Genomic DNA, 16,360 nt, shown 5'->3' on the forward strand with positions numbered 1-16,360 from the left:
ACCTGGGCAAGCAAAAAAACCCAGAAGACACTAGAGAATCCCTTACTGTAGAGATAAAAGAACTAAAATCTAGTCAGGCCAAAATTTAAAATTCTATTACCAATATGCAGACCCAAGTGGAGGCCATAAAAATGAGGACGGATGAATCATAAGAGGGAATAAGTGATATAGAAGATAAAATGATGGAAAATAAGGAAGAAAAGAAGTAGGAAAGAAAACTATTAGAACATGAAGGTAGACTCAGGGAACTCAGTGATTTCATAAAGTGAAATAATGTCCATATTTTCAGAGTCCCAGAAGATTAAGAGTGGGAAAAGGGGGCAGAAAGTTTATTTGAACAAATTGTATCTGAATACTTCCCTAATCTGGGGAAAGAAATAGGCATTCAAGTCCAGGAGGCACAGAGAAACCCCCTCAATATCAACAAAAATAGGTCAAACAACTTGATACATTTTACTGAAGCTTGCAAATTACAAAGTTAAACAGAAACTTCTGAAAGCAGCTTGAGACTAGAGGTCCTTAACCTAAACAGGTAAACACATAAGTAGGCTGGAAGCAGAACTGTCCACTGAGACATGGAAAGCCAGAAAGGACTGACATGATATCTTCAATATGTTAAATAGGAAAAATATGCAGCCAAGAATACTTTATCCAGCAAGACTGCTATTCAGAATAGGAGAGATAAAGAGTTTCCAGGACAATCAAAAACTAAATGAATTTGTGAACACTAAACAAGCCCTGCAAGAAATAGTACAGAGGATCCTTTGAGTGGAGAGCAAGCCCACAAGTAACAAAGACCAGAAAGGTACAGAGAAAATATACAGGAACAGCAACTTTACAGGTAATACAATGGCACTAAATTAATATCTTTCAATAGTTATTCTAAATGTAAATGGACAAAATGCTCCAATTGAAAAACAAAGAGTATCAGACTGGATAAATAAAACAGACTCATCAATATACTGCTTATAAGAGAATCATTTTAGACACAAAAACACCACCAGATTGAAAGTGAGGGAGTGGAGAATGATTTATTATGCCAGTGGACATCAAAAGAAAGCTGAGTAGACATCCTTATATCAGACTAACCAGATTTTAAGCCAGAGACTGTAATAAAAAGGACACTATATCATAATAAAAGGGTTTATCCAACAAGAAGATGTGGGCACCTGGGTGGCTCAGTCAGTTAAACATCTGCCTTTGGCTCAGGTCATGATCCCAGGGTCCTGGGATGAAGTCCCACATTGGGCTCTCTCATCAGTGGGGAGTCTGATTCTCCTTCTACCCTTCCCCACTGCTCATGATCTCTCTCTCTCTTTCACTCTCTCACTCTCAAGTAAATAAAATCTTTAAATAAATTAATAAATAACTATTGGCTTCCACCTGTAATTGAAAAAAAAATATGATGATATGATCTGACAATTATAAAAATGTATGCCCCTAACTTGAAAGCAGCCAAATGCATAAACCAAATAATAATAAAATTAAAGAAACTCATTGATACTAATACAATAATAGTAGGGGACTTTAACAGCCCACTCACAGCAATGGATGGATCACCTAAGCAGAAGATAACAGGAAAACAAGTGCTTTGAATAACACCTTAACAGGTATATTCAGAGCATTTCATCCTAAAGCAGTAGACTACATATTCTTCTTAAGTACACAAAGAACATTCTCTAGAGCAGATCACATACTGGGTCACAAATCTGGTCTCAACCAAGACTGAGAGCATACCATGCATATTTCCAAAACATGATGCTATGAAACTTGAAATCAACCACAAGATAAAATTTGGAAGGACCACAAATACATGGAGGTTAAAGAATATCCTATTGAAGAATGAATGGTTCAAACAGGAAACTAAAGAATTAAAAAAAAAAAAAAAAAGACATGGAATCAAAGGGCATCTGGGTGGCTCAGCCAGCTAAGCAACTGCTTTCAACTCAGGTTATGATCCCAGGGTCCTGGGATCATGTCCCACATCAGGCTGCTCGGTGGAGAACCTACTTCTCCTCCTCCCTCTGATGCTCCCCCCTGCTTGTGCTCTCTCCCTCACTCCATCTTTTTAAAATCTTTTAAAAAGGGATGCCTGGATGGCTCAGTAGGTTGAATGGCTGCCTTTGGCTCAGATAATGATCCGAGCGTCCCAGGATCGTGTCCCACATCAGGCTCCTTGCTCGGCAGGGAGCCTGCTTCTCCCTCTGCCTCTGCCTGCCACTCTGTCTGCCTGTGCTTGCTCTCTTTCTCTCTCCCTCTCTTTCTGACAAATAAACAAAGTCTTAAAAAAAAAAACTTTTAAAAAAATGTATGGAAGAAGATGAAAATGAAAACATGACAGGCCAAAACCTTTGAGATGCAGTAAAAGTCATTATAGGAGGGAAGTATATAGCAATACAGGCTGTCCTCAAGATGCAAGAAAAGTCCCAAATACACAGTGCAACATTACACGTAAAGGAGCTGGAAAAAGAACAGCAAATAAAGCCTAAATTCAGCAGGGAAGAGAAATAATAAAGATTGATTTCTACTCTAATGATATAGAAATTTTAAAAACTAGTAGAACAGGTCAACAAAACTAAGAGCTCATTCATTGAAAGAATAAGATTGATAACTCCAAGCCAGACTTACTGAAAAGAAAAGATAAAATACCCAAATAAATAAAATCATGAATTAAAAAGGAGAGATCACAACCAACAATAAAGAAATTCAAATAATTATAAGGGAATTTATGAGCAATTATATGCCAACAAATAGGGCAATCTGGAGGAAATGGATACATTCCTAGAAACATAAAGTACCAAAACTGAATGAGGAATAAATAGAAAAGCTGAACAGACCCTTAACCAGCAAAGAAATTGAATCAATAATCAAAAATCTCCCAACAAACAAGAGTCCAGGGCCAGATGGCTTCCCAAACATTTAAAGAATTAATATTGATTCTTCTGAAACTGTTTCAAAAAATAGAAATGGAAGGAAAATTTCCAAATTTGTCCTATGAGATCAGCATCACCTTGATCCCAAAACCAAAGACACCATCAAAAAGGAGAATTACAGACCAATATCCCTGATGAACGTGGATACAAAAATTCTCAACAACATACTAGCTAATAGGATCCAAAAGTACATTAAAAGGATTAGTCACCATGACCCAGTGGAATTTATTCCTGGGCTACAGGGGTCATTCATATTCACAAATCAATCAACGTGATACACTACATTAATAAAAGAAAGGATAAAAATGATAGGATCCTCTCAATAGATGCAGAAAAAGCATTTGACAAAATACAGCATCCTTTCTTGATAAAAACCTGCCATCATGTAAGAAGAGAAAGAACATACCTCAACATCATAAAAGCCACATGTGAAAGATCCACAGTGAATATCATCCTCAATGGGGAAAAACTGAGAACTTTTCCCCTCAAGTGAGGAACACAGCAGGGATGTCCACTTTCACCACTGTTGTTCAAGTAGTCAAATAGTATTGGAAGTCCTAGCCTCAGTGATGGATAGGATAGGATTCGATAGGACAGGAAAGACAAGGAAGAGAAGGAAGAGAAGGGAGGGAGGGAGGGAGGGAAATAAAGAAGGAATAAAAGCATCCAAATCAGCAAAGAAGTCAATCTTTCACTCCTCACAGACAATATGATGCTCCATGTAGAAAATCCAAATGACTCCACCAAGAAATTGCTAGAACTGATATAAAAATTCAACAAAGTGGCAGTATATAAAATCAATATACAGAAGTCAGTTGCATTTCTATACACTAACAATGAAGCAGCAGAAATATAAAGGAATCGATCCCATTTACAATTGCACAAAAAAGGGGTGCCTGGGTGGCTCTGTGGGTTAAGCCTCGGCCTTCAACTTGAGTTATGATCTCAGGGTCCTGGGATTGAGCCCTGCATCAGGCTCTCTGCTCGGCGGGGAGCCTGTTTCCCCCCACCCCCACCCCCGCCTGCCTCTCTTCTACTTGTGATCTCTCTCTCTTTCTCTGGCAAATAAAAAAATAAAGTCTTTACCAAAATAATTGCACCAAAAACCATAGGATACCTAGGAATAAACTTAACTAAAGATCTGTAAACTTAACTGAAAGATCTGTACTGTGAAAACTATTGAACACTAATGAAAGAAATTGAGGAAGACACAAAAAAATGGAAAAACATTGCATGCTCATGGATTGGAAGAATATTGTTAAAATGTCCATGTTACCCAAAGCAGTCTACACATTCAATGCAATCCCTATCAAAATACCATCATCATTTTTCACAGAGCTGGAACAAACAATCCTAAAATTTGTATGGAACAATGGAAGACCCCAAATAATCAAAGGAATGTTGAAAAGCATCATAATTCTAGACTTCAAACTATATTACAAAGCTATAATCATCAAGACATACGGTACTGGCACAAAAACACACAGAACAATGGAACAGAATAGAGATCCCAGAAATGGACCCTCAAGTCTATGGTCAAGTAATCTTCAACACAGCAGGAAGGAATATCTAATGGAGGGCGGGGGACAGTTTCTTCAACAAATGGTATTGGGAAAATTGGACAGCCCTATGCTGAAGAATAAAACTGAACCACTTTCTTATACCATACAAAAAAAATGAACTCAAAATAGATGAAAGACCTGAATGTGAGACAGGAATCCATGAAAATCCTAGAGAAGAATGCAGGCAGCAATGTCTTTGACCTCAGTCACAGCAACTTCTTGCTTCGGAGACACCTCCAAAGGCAAGAGAAACAAAAGTAATAATGAATTATTGGGACTTCCATCAGGATAAAAAGGCTTTGTACAGCAAAGGACACAATCTACAAAACTAAAAGACAACCTATGGAATAGGAAAAGATATTTGCAAATGACATATTAGATAAAAGGATAGTATCCAAAATCTGTAAAGAACTTATCAACACCTCCCCCGCCAAAAAAACAAACAAACAAACAAAAAAATCCAGTCAAAAAATGGAGAGAAGGCATGAACAAACATTTCTCCAAAGAAGACATACAAATGGCCAATAGATGCAGCAAAAATTGCTCAATATCACTCATCATCAGGGCAATACAAATCAAAACCACGATGAGATACCACCTCACATCAGTCATAATGGCTAAAATGAACAAGTCCAGAAACAACAGATGTTGGCAAGTATATGGAGAAAGCAGAGCCTAAATACACTGTTGGTGAGAATGCAAACTGGTATGGCCACTCTGGAAAGCAGTGTGGATGTTCTTCAGAAAGTTAAAAATAGAACTACCTAGGACCCAGCAATTGTACTACCAGGTATTTATCCAAAGGATGTAAAAGTCCTGATTGGAAGGGGTACATACAGTCCAATGTTTATAGCAGCAATGTCCACAATAGCTAAAATATGGAAAGAGCCCAAATGTCCACTAACTGATGAATAGATAAAAATGTAGTGTATGTAGATGTGTGTGTGTAGATATATATGTATCTATATATACAAATATATAAAACGGAATATTATTTGTCCATCTAAAAGAATGACATATTGCCACTTGTGATGATGTGGATGGAACTAGAGGATATTATGCTAAGCAAAATAAATCAGAGAAGTATCTGTTCATATCTTCTGCCCATTTTTTATTATAGAGGACATGGATTGCATGGAGCACTGGGTGTGATACAAAAACAATGAATACTGTTATGCTGAAAATAAATTTTTAAAAATTAAAAAATAAATAAATAAATCAGAGAAAGACAAATACCATATGGAATTTAATCATGTGGAATTTAAGAAGCAAACCAGATGAACATAGTAGAAATAAAAGAAAACTATAAAATAGGATAAAAATGGAGAGGGAGGCTAACAATAAGGGACTCTTAACTATAGGAAATCAACTGAGGAGTGCCGGAGGGGAGGTGGGTGGAGGTAGGAGTAACTGGGTGATGGGCATTAAAGAGGGCACTTTATGTAATGAGCACTGGGTGTTATATACAACTGATGAATCCCTAAATTCTACCCCTAAAAGTAGTGATATAGGATATGTTAACTAAATTGAATTTTAAGATTTTATTTATTTATTTGACAGAGAGAGATCACAGGTGGGCAGAGAGGCAGGCAAAGAGAGAGAAGTTGGGGAAGCAGGCTCCCTGCTGAGCAGAGAGCCCAAAGCAGGCCTCGATCCCAGGTGCCTGAGATCATGACCTGAGTCAAAGGCAGAGGCTTAATCCACTGAGCCACCCAGCTGCCCTGAATTGAATTTTAACAAAAAATTAAAAACCAAAAAAATTAAAAAAAAAAAAGGCAAATACGAATGCCAAGACCTAAACCTCAGGAATTCTAATTTAATGGAGGGTATTGACACCAGTAATTCTTAAAAGCTTTTCAGATGACTCTAACATATAGCCAAGGTTAAGAATTACCATTTTATTTCTCCAACATACCCACAAGCTGTGATGTATAACATCAATAACTGCAGTTATTTATGGGGCATGAGAAGGGAGATTCTTAGAGATAGCTTCTAACAATGAGTCCTAGAACCCTTCAAGAATAAGGAGAATTGAACATTAAATGTCAGATAAAGACAAGCCTAAAATTCACATGGAAAAGGAAGCACACAAGAATGCTTAAGAGAACAGGGACAGGAAAAGTTCTAAGGACTTTAAACCAGACATTAAAATATTCTACAGAGCTTCTATAATTAATGTATTATTGGCATACAAATAGACAAACAAATCAAGGGAATAGACTGGAAATAGATACAACTACATAAAATAAACAAAGCATATGAGAAGATATTTGCAAATGACATATCAGATAAAGAGCTAGTTTCTAAAATCTATAAAGAACTTTTCAGACTCAACACCCAAAAAAACAAATAACTCAAGAAATGGGTAGAAGACATATACAGACATATCTCCAAAGAAGACTTCCAGATGGCTAAAGGGCACATGAAAATATTCAACATCACTCATCATCAGAGAGATGCAAATCCAAACTACAATGAGATATCACCTCGCACCTGTCAGAATAGATAAAATCAACAACACAAGAAACAGTGGTTGGCAAGGATGCAGAGAAAAGAGAGCACTCTTACACTGCTTGTAGGAATGCAAACTGGTACAGCCACTCCGAAAAACAGTATGGAGTTTCCTCAAAAAGTTAAAAAACAGAACTACCCTCCCATCTGGCAATTACACTACTAGGTATTTATCCAAAGAATACAAAAATATCAATTCAAAGGGATACATGCACCCCAATAGTTTATACTAACATTTTTATCGTAACCAAAATATGGAATTAGTCCAAGTGTCCATCAATTGATGAATGGAGAAAGAAGATGTGGTCTATAGATATATGTATACATACACAATGAAATATCACTCAGCCATAAAAAAAAAAAAAAGAATGAAATCTTACCATATGCAGCAACATGGATGGAGCTAGAGAGTATTATGCTAAGCAAAATAAGTCAGTCAGAGAAAGACAAATACCATAATGATTTCACTTATATGTGGAATTTAAAAAATGAGCAAAGGAAAGAAGAAAAGAGAAAGAAACAGACTCTTAACTAGAGAGTGTTAACAAGCATGGTTATCAGAGTAGAGGTGGGTTAGGAGGATGGAAAAGTCGGTGATGTGAATTAAGGAGTGCGTTTGCTGTGATGAGCACGCAGGTGTAGAACTGCTGAAGCGCTATAAGGGTCACCTGAAACTAATAGTGCACTGTATATTAACTAACTGGAATTTAAATTTTTTTTAAAAAAGCAAAATGCAAAAAAACCCACATATGTAGTATGTCACCTTCTGGGTATTTTTTTTTTTAAGATTTTATTTATTTATCAGAGAGAGGTGGGGGGAGAGAGCAAGCACAGGCAGACAGAATGGCAGGCAGAGGCAGAGGGAGAAGCAGACTCCCCACCGAGCAAGGAGCCCGATGTGGGACTCGATCCCAGGACGCTGGGATCATGACCTGAGCCAAAGGCAGCTGCTCAACCAACTGAGCCACCCAGGTGTATTTTTTAAATAAGAAAAATGCATATTTTCCCTCACTATTAATATCAGCAAAAAGAACTAGTAAGCCAGTAAGCAATGAAATTGGTTCCCTGCAAGGTGCAGGTGAGAAAGAAATATAAGACTCATGCTTCCAAGCATAATTTTTTGGTATAGTTTTTACTTTTGAAAGCATATTGATCTCTTGTTCAAAAAGAAACACAATCAATAATAACGGGAAGAGAAAAAAAAAAAAACCCAAAATTGAAAGCAAACTGAAACAAATGAATCTAATTGTATCTCAAATGAAAATTATAGCCACACTGAAGGGGAAAAAATAAACAAGGAATGCAGGTGATTTATGAACACAATCTAATAAAGTATTTGTCTATAATCCCTCAGTAGGGGGTAGGTTAGGATACCAGGTGAGGAAAAAGAAGTGCAAATAAATCCTAAACTCTTTCTAGTAGCTTTGCTTAATGGTAAGGGCAAAACAACAGGGGAATGATTTGGGATGTATTATTAGACTCAGCAGAAGAGTAAATATGTTCATATTGTTGAAATACAGGATCCTCATTGTGAGGAGAGACATACAAATATTGATCTGGATTTGTAAAAGGGTTCTGCGAAATGCTCACCAATCATTCCTTTCTGTTGTCACCTTTAAGATGCACATTTTGTTGGGCTGCCTGTGCTTTTCATAAGTCACTTGATCTCGATGGTGTCATTAGACCTCTAAAATCTAAAGCTTTCATCTAAGCCTACACCTTCCCTGAGGTCCCCCAGGGCAGGGAGGCACTGCCCACCTTACCATACCATCACTTCTCCGCAGTTCCCTAAGCAGAGCCTCATCACTGGGACAACTACATCCTAGTAAGAGCAGCAATTTTCCCCTCTAAGCTCTTAAAAATGGCAGAGACCTTAGTCATATCTGTATCCTCAGGTCCCACTAAAAAAATCTAGCACTTGATGAATGTTGGTTCAACTAAACTGAATTGCACCTCTTTTGCTGTAGGCCACCGAAATCCTTCTGTGGGAAGAAGAGTATAAATAAATCTGAAATATGAAATTCAGTGGGGAGTAGATGCTACCTCTCAGGAAAAGGAAAAATCCTCGCAAATGCCCTTTTGTTGCACAGCAGAAGATAAGGGAAGGACCTCTCACCGATAATGAACTAGCTGGTTTGACTTTCAGAAAACAAACCGCTGGTGCTGTCTTTCAGGGTGACTGAGATTTTCATGGGAGAAAAAGCAGCTGATTATTGGCTGCTTAATTACAGCATTCTTGGCAGAGAAATGGAAAAAGCAGTATAGTGAGCTCTGTTGACCTATGGTGATAGTTTACAGGAATATTAAAGCAGATTTTAAACACAAATCATAGTCTCTGTAAGTTATTTACTACCCAGACTTGTGTTCTTTGTTGATTAAATGTACAGCAGGAGTGAGCTGCCAGAGTCACTTTTAGCAAAAGACAGAAAAGATCTCTTACCCTTGCAAATTAATGCGTGAGATGCTCATTTAATTTTGCCACCTCTAAGGGGTTCATGCCTCGTTCCTTCTCACAAGGTCTGGTGTTCTTCCTACTCCTATGCAGTGTTAGCAGCTTTTTGGGAATGTGATTATAAAAGCACTATCCAATTTTACATTTGGTATCCGTGTCCTTAACTAATACTCCAGCTTTGCTGTAGGTTACCAAGTATCATATTTTCCTTTGTGTGAGTTTTTCTCACCGCCTCCTAACTTTGGGCATAAAAAAATCTATTGCTGGAACAAATACATTTCAATTTGGAGGCTTGAGGAATGTATTTATCATCCCCCCCGGCCCCTGCAGATTCAGACATACTTAGAAACTGTTCTCAGTTCCTGCCAGGGTCAGAGGATGCTTTAGCTCTGAAGTCACAGACCTTTCCAGTCTGGAAGATTCATGTCTGTTCATCAATGCAAGAGAAGAGCAAAAAGAAAGTTAAAGAATAGAGGGGAAAGGTAAGTCACCAGAAGGGAAGAGTAGAAAGGGGGCATGTGTACACAGGAGCTGCCCCTGCTCAGTCCTCCTAATAATCAGGTGGAGAATATTTCTGAACTGAATTTAGGGTTCTTCCCAAAACCTCTTTCAAATGATGGAATATCCTAAAGCCTAGCATCACTTCGACTTTAAAACCAGCAAGGAAGAGAGGAGCTATGTAGTGGTATGAAAAACACGGATTTTGATGTCTGGAGACCCAGTTCATGGAACAGTACTCTGACACCTTATTAAGCCACTCAGCCTTCTTAGAATCTCTGTTGTCCTCATCTGCTAAATGGGGATAAGACTTGCCACCGATATTGCAGTGAGCCCCAAATGACTATGCATAGGAGAGTATTCTGGAAACTATACACTGAGCAACGGTTAAGTTTTCATTTCAACCATGGGTGGAGGGATGGTTACCATACCTGTATTTCAGGGATTCGGGGAACTAAAGAGCAAATACAACAAGCAAGATCATGATGCCACTGATTTATATTGTTAAGTCACGTCCACACTCTCATGTATCTCTGCATATTTCTACACATTTCCACACTCTGCATATTTCTACACCGAATAACAAAATGGGGAGCTTAAAAGGAACATGAGAATTTCTCAGATATTTGAAGGACAGCCATGTGAAAGAGGGTTTAAACAGATCTAGAGCAGCTCAGCGATAGACCCTCACACTAGCAAATAAAAGCTACAGGGAAACAGATTTCAGTACAATATTGATATCAATACTGATATTCAGATATCAGTACAATGGAGATCTTTCAAGTATTTAGGACTATTTGAAAATGGGATGGCTCCCAGGAAGGGAGGGATCTCCCAGCTGGTGAAAATACTTAAGTTGAAGGGAACATAAGTGGGCAGGGACTCATATTGCTTTGTTCACTCTTGCCCTCACCAGTGACCAGAACAGTGCCTGACACACAGAAGAAACTCAGATGTGTTGAATAAAGGAATGAGCACATCCTGTGATCACTTTGACTCAAAGACTACAATTTTTTGATAGATGTTCAATAATAATTCTCAACTCTGCTGAGTTTAAGTCAGTTCAGCAGCTCAGCTGGGAGTTTCAAAAGCCATAATCATGTAAAGATTTTCTTCAGGTCAATTTCACAAACCCAGAAAGGCAGCTCCGCATCTTCAAATGGCTACCAGCAAGACCTATCTCATCATTATACTTAAAAGTATAGGACAAAAAGCAGATAAAATAGTCAAGCCTACACAAGTCAACCAACAAAATCAAAGGGGATGTTATGTGGATGTTATGCAGGTACAATTCCAAATGGCTCTGCAGTCAAGAATGCTCTCCTGCCCATCTCTCTAATACTCAGCACAGATCAGTGTCTGGTCTAATACTCAAAAACCATCTGCTGCATTCAGTTGAACTGAAATTTATCTGACAACCACTAAACTGTCCTCTCTTTTCTCATTAGGTTCACATCCATTTTATGCTTATTCTTAGCTTGGTTTGATTTAACTGCATGTCCCGCTCCCCGGCTACCTTGTGAACACCATGAGAGATCGTGCCTCTTCTTTATCACCATATAGACCAGGGCACCCCAGGACATTATATAGCACATAGAGGTGCTCGATTAATCTTTGTTGAATGAACCTTGATTAATATTTGTGGAGTGAACCGAATGAATACTGGAAGTAGATCCCTGAAATAATCATGTGGGTGAAGAATTCTGGAGTCACAGAATCTTTCAGTTAAAACAGACCTTAGCAAGCCTTTCAGTTACTTATTAAGTATTCCCATTTAGACTGAACAATTTAAGAAGTGAAGCAATTTAATCTACATAAAATAACAGTAAATCCAATAGTGATATCAAGGATGTTTCTTTTTTTTTTTTAAGATTTTATTTATTTATTTGACAGAGATCACAAGTAGGCAGAGAGGCAAGCAGAGAGAGAGAGAGAGAGGAGGAAGCAGGCTCCCTGCTGAGCAGAGAGCCCAATGCAGGACTCCATCCCAGGACCCTGAGATCATGACCTGAGCCGAAGGCAACGGCTTAACCCACTGAGCTACCCAGGCACCCAAGGATGTTTCTAATAAGGAAATTGAGACGTAAAGAAATAACCAGTTTTCATACAAAGAGAAAATAAATTTGTGAGGAATTAACAGGATAAAGAAAATGGATACTTGGGAGGTGTGATCAGTAAGGAATTTGAGCAGGATTTGGGCTGAGGTAGTAGATTAGTTGAAAAAAAAGTAACAAGGTTTGTTTCTATAGCTTTCTTGGCTTTAAAGTTCCTATCTCCCATGATAAGGGCATCTTTTTACTTCTTAGTTCAGGGAGGGTCCCTTTCACATGGGAAATGAGTTTTCACTTTGGAGGGACAAAGGAAGGTCTGTCTTTGCACTGGCTGTTTCTCAAGTAACTTTTATTTAAAATAATATGCCAAGGCAGCACATTCTGGGGCAGCCTGCCCTTCACCCCTGCAATGGTAATTGCCGGGCCTATGTTTAACTGCCATTAACCTCACAGGATTTCTGACACTGGGCAGCCCATTTCTCATTAAAATACTGAATTTTTAGCTATGTTGACTTGAGGAACAATGGATCTTTTTTATTTTTTTTTAATAGAACTTGCTCATCTCAGAAATAACCTGGATTTCAATCAACCTTTCTTTCAATGAGGAAATTTCACAATAATGGACTTCATTCAAAGGGGCTTTCTTTTACAGGTCCCCTAAAGGACTGGCTTGCTAAACTCTGCCCAAGTAGGCAGGCTGAGTGACACGGCTAGAAGTTAAATCACCTGGCACTGTTTCACGGGAAGTCAATTTTTAAATCTTCTCACTACACTGTGTCATCAACAATGATATTTCTATAAGATGGGCACTAGGCCAAATGCTGTACCATAAAAATAACATGTGTCTGTGGTAGCATTAATACTCAGCCAAGCAACTGATCTCAGTGTACAGTCAAGTACACCAGCACAGGCCTCAAGGAAAGAATTTAACCACAGGGGTGAACCCCAAGGAAAGGCGCCATAACAAGCACCAGAGGTCAGGAATGCTGGGTCTGCCAGGAGAGGAGTCACATAGAGCGCCCTGTCTGTTCAACGGTCTCCACAGGCGGAATGTTTCACACTGACTTCACACGGACTTAGGATACCAAACACATGAGAACCGACAGCCTGGGCAAGTTAAGTCTATGGTTTTGTGGTTTTTTTGTTGTTTTTTGTTTGTTTTGTTTTGTTTTTAAGATTTTATTTATTTATTTATTTGACAGAGATCACAAGTAGGCAGAGAGGCAGGCAGAGAGAGAGGAGGAAGCAGGTTCCCTGCTGAGCAAAGAGCCCAATGCGGGGCTCGATCCCCAACACCCTGAGATCATGACCTGAGCTGAAGGCAGAGGCTTAACCCATTGAGCCACCCAGGTGCCCCAAGTCTATGGTTTTTAAAAGGTCGACTCATAATGAAAAGGCTCTCACAAGCTGAAAAAATGGTCCTTGTCAGTTGAATCACACTTTATCAGAAATCCATGACCAATTTGTTCAAACTGCTCCTCTGGCTATACTCTTCAGTATCCCTCCCAGAGTAAATGTCAGTTCGCAAACTCACTCCCAAACACAGAGGGACAAGGAGAGCCTGAAGAAAGGGGCAGGCCACTCCAGACTCTCAATAAGCAAGAGAACTTACTTCTGAGGCTCATCTTGGGCAGCTGAGAGCCAAGCAGATGTCCACACCCACCCGCCAGGATCTTGCAAGTTGACCTAGAGGCCTGCGCTGGTTTCGGTCCCAGTATGTTGTACCAATAGTCTCGACTTCACGCTGCGCTCTTGAGGTGGCGTCCTTGAAAATGGCTCCGGCTGTGGGAAGGGCCGGTGGGCAGAAGGTGCGTTTCAAGAATGGGGAGCAGGTGAGGAGCTTCTGATTGCCTGGTTCTAGGTCAGAGGTCAACCGGTGATCACCTGCTCTGCATTCATAACTCAAGCTCGAACTAACACCAAAATTAAGCCTTTCAAAGTCATGAAAACCAGAAACTATAAATATCAGTACACTTGATTATATTAAAAATTATATTTGTAAATAAATGCTGTATGATTCCACTTATATGAGGCATCTAAAATAGTCAAAGTCGGGGCGTCAAGTGGCTCAGTTGGTTAAGTGTTTGCCTTTGGCTCAGGTCGTGATCCCAGAGTCCTGGGATCCAGCCCCATGTTGGGCTCCCTGCACCATGGAAAGCCTATGGCTCCCTCTCCTACTGCCTGCACTCTCCCTGCTTGTGCTTCCTCTCTCTCTCATTCTGTCAAACAAACAAAATCTTAAAAAAAAAAAAAAAAATAGTCAATGCCCTAGAAACAGAGATTAGAATGGTGGTTACCAGGGACTGGGGGAGGGGAAAATAAAGAGTTGCTATTCAATGGGTATAAAGTGTCAGTTATGCAAGATGGGTAAGTTTAAGACATCTGCTGTACAACACCATGCTTATAGTAAACAATACTGTATGTACAATTTAGAATTTGTTAAGAGGCTAGATCTCATGTTATATGTTCTTAACATGATTTTTAGAAATCATGTAAGATAAAATATGTAATATATAATAGACAAATGGCTAATCTCAAATATGCAAAAACTTCTTAAGTATCAATTAGAATGAAGTCAATAGAAAAATAGTCAAAGAACACGGAAATGTAAGCTACACACATGTGCTCCTGCGCAAATGACTAGTAAACAGATGAAACCCTCATCAGTGTTAAACAGGGAAGACATGTCTTTGGCCCACTGCAATTATCAATGCATTGTTGTCAAAGACATGGAAAACTGTCAGACACTGTGAGAGGGAAACTAACCAGGACAGACTTGCTGCAAAGCAGCTGCTCAGCGACTGCCATGAAAATGTTAAGTGTAGTTATGCTTTGACACAGCTAATCCACCTCAAGGTGCTTATCAAAAGGACAACTTATGCAAATGGGCATTTACCTCTTTTATTTAGAATGTTAAAAATGTAGCCAACAAATGTCAATAGTGTAAGACTTGGTATGTAAAACAATGGTGCATACATTCTCTTGTGTGTGCAGTCATTAAAAATGATGTAGACCTATACTGGACACGATAGAAGAATGCCTAAGTGTTTACTGAAGAATAGAACGGTATCTAGAGTTCGACCCCACTTACATAGAGGGATATTCATATATCTGGGCACATATGCTCATGCATAGAGAAGACTGGAAGAATATTACCAAACTGTTAACAGTTGTTATCTCTGGGTTGTGGGGCTGCAAATGAATCTTCCTTGTCTTAGTACTTCCTGTATCAATGAGGTTTTTACAGTGAGTATCTATCATTTTCACTGAAACAAAGGCCTCTTTTTCTAAAGGCTAGTTTCATCAAACACGTCAGAAACAGAAGAAAAAGATGCTTTTCTGTTTTTAGAACTCACCATAGGAATAATCCTGAACCATTCAAGGTTTGTCTAGAGTTCCCTTATTATGAAATGACCATCTCATCACCCTGGAACTGTCAACCTGAACAGCAGGACTGCAAGGTCTCAACCAGTGATCAGTCATCTCCTACCAAAGACACTGATGATGTCAGTGTGTAAATTAGCAACATACAAACCAGACATGAAGCTCAGGCCATGCCTGGCCCTCTCCCTGCATACCCCAATTTGCTCAACTGATTTTCTGTATCAGCACTGACTGGACTCCGGGACACACACCGGTCTGTGGCCTTGTTGACTGATGGCAACTGGCTCACAATTTTACAAAGCTGTGAGTACCATCATATTGACTAGAAACTATTCAATGCTGAGCCTCTCAACAATGGATGTTTGTTTATACCCTACTTCCAATTTTTATATTCACATTCTCATAATTGGATGTGATGGAGCTTTTCTCAGTCCTACTCAAAATGTGATCTGTGGACTGATGCTGATCCGATCCACAAATAGTTCACAAATCTGCAAGAGTTAAGCAGATATTTAAGAGTAAGCATTTAGAAACTTTTATAGCAATTTGAAACTTTATGCTGTTGAATAAAAACAAAAGAATTGGAGTTCATATTTTGTACACTTTTTTAAAAAAGCTATTTCTTGTCATTGTTTTGGTTGTATTTTATACAAGGATTAGTCCATGGCAGATTACAAAATTTTAAATTTCTAATTTTTACAAAATGGCCCTTCACTTCAGTTTGAGATAAATTGGCTTTCGTAACTAATAAACAGTAGTGTGGATATATTAGTATATCAAGTTTCCTCTTGCCGCCATAACAAATTACCACCAACTCAGCAGCCTAGAACAATACAAATTCATTATCTCACAGTTCTGTGGATCAGAGGCCCAGATAGGCCTGTCTGCTTTCTCTGCTCAGAGTCAGGTGAAACCAAAATCAAGGCATCAGCCGGCTTTGCTGTCATAAGGAGGCTCTGGAAGGAAGCC

The sequence above is a fragment of the Mustela lutreola genome, chromosome 13 (genome assembly GCF_030435805.1).
Source record: "Mustela lutreola isolate mMusLut2 chromosome 13, mMusLut2.pri, whole genome shotgun sequence".
NCBI classification, from domain to species: Eukaryota; Metazoa; Chordata; class Mammalia; order Carnivora; family Mustelidae; genus Mustela; species Mustela lutreola.